This window comes from Arachis ipaensis, chromosome B04 (genome assembly GCF_000816755.2).
Source record: "Arachis ipaensis cultivar K30076 chromosome B04, Araip1.1, whole genome shotgun sequence".
Lineage (NCBI taxonomy): Eukaryota > Viridiplantae > Streptophyta > Magnoliopsida > Fabales > Fabaceae > Arachis > Arachis ipaensis.
This window is the reverse complement of record NC_029788.2, coordinates 6,698,492-6,700,441: the sequence shown is the minus strand read 5'-3', so window position 1 is coordinate 6,700,441 and position 1,950 is coordinate 6,698,492.

Below are 1,950 nucleotides of genomic sequence, written 5' to 3'. Positions count from 1 at the left end.
CCTCTCCAGTTTTTTTAATAATTAAAAAATAAAATCTAATTTTTAATTTTTAATATTTTTTTATTTAATGATAACAGATCATATTTTACTTCAGAAAAAAAATTGAGATGGTGCATTCACTTGAGACACTAACAGAGTCAGAGACTCAGAGAGTTATAACTCTTCATGGGTCCCACTTCTTTCAATTGATTGTTTTATTATCAACGATGATATGCCCCTTGGGATTCAAATCCCCACCGTCAATCTATGCATCATAGAGGTTACTAAATCTTCTCCTCAACTCAGAATCTAGGTAGTAGGACCTCTATTCCTAACAAGGGTCATAGTCTCCCTTGAAGACGTTCTATTTTATATGGCAAATTATTTCATAAGTTTAAGTTTCTTATAGAATGTAAGGTTTTTTTTTCCCTTTGCAATTTTTTATTTTTTTTACCGAGTGAGGAATGTTAAGAGTGGTCTAAAAAAATGTTGTATATTATATTTGTATGTGCTGTAATAATACAATATATAAAATTATGAGTATTTATCTATTTTAGTTCTCAAAAAATTTTATACCAGATATTTTTAACTAAAATTAATTATTCGATTGGTCATTAACAATTAATCCGTCAGTCATGTACGTCAACTCTAACGGAAGACAAAATGATTCCTACAACTCTAACAGGGGATAAAATTATCCCTGATCCATTTGTTCAAAAACGACACTATTCTTCTCCAATTTTTATCATATCTCGCATAATCCTAACATTTATAGTCTCTTTCTTCACCTTCACAGTCTTCTTTTCCATCTTTTCCTCCCTCCTCTTCAACACCAAGATCAAGTCATGGTGTAACTGCCACGCGTGTTACATCTACCTCAACGTGTCATGGACTACACACTTCCTAAATCTCTGTAACTGGTACACCCACCTCCTCCGCACTTCACCCCACCAAAAGCATCCACTTCTACGTCCTCGATAACAGCATCACCTCCAACCTCAACAACGTCCACCACATCCTTAAGATCAAGTTCCACAACTACTTCAAGGGCACGCATTTCTCTACTCTCTGGAAAGCAATATAGATTGTTGGACATTATGACATAATGAGAAGATTCTCTTTCGACATCATATGTAAATTCTCATTTGAAATGGACCCCGAGTGCTTAATTCCTTCTTTCTTGGAGTCCAAGTTGACAGACAGCTTCGACCTTGCATCCAAACTATCAGTACAACGAGCAATGTCGCCGTTGCCGCTTATATGGAAACTGAAACAATTACTGAACATTGGTTCGGAGAAGAAACTGAAGGAAGCGATCGGAGTGATGGACAATGTGGTCATGGGATAAGACAGAGGAGGAGGGAGATGGCGATGACGACGACGGGTATTAACAAATCAGACTTGCTGTCTAGATTTATCGGATCCATCGAAGACGACAAGTACTTGAAAGACATAGTTATTAGTTTTCTAAGTATGAATTGGTTGAAAACAAGTTTTTTCTTCTTGTGAACATTGAAGTTGCAGAGTGTGCATTGTGTAGCTTGAAGCTACAGTTTTAGACAGTTAGTGTTATGCGAGATACGATGGAAATTGCGAGAGAACAATATCATTTCTGAACAGAGGATGTCAGAGACTATTTTGTCCCTTGTTAGGGTTGTCAGGGACTATTTTGTCCTTCGTTAGAGTTGACGGAGTAAAGGACCAAAGTGACTGACGGAGTTAATTATTAACGACCAATCGAATAATTAATATTAGTTAGGGACTAAAGTATTTGATTCGAAATTCTTTGATAACCAAAATGGGTAAATAGTTTAAAATTATATATAGATATTAAGAAAATTAAAATAATAAAAAAATTTTTATAATAAATATTTAAATATAATAAATAATTTTAATCAATAATAATTAATTCTAATATATTCTAAGCAAGAAATAGTGCTTACTCAAATTTTTTTAATATTGAGACAAAAT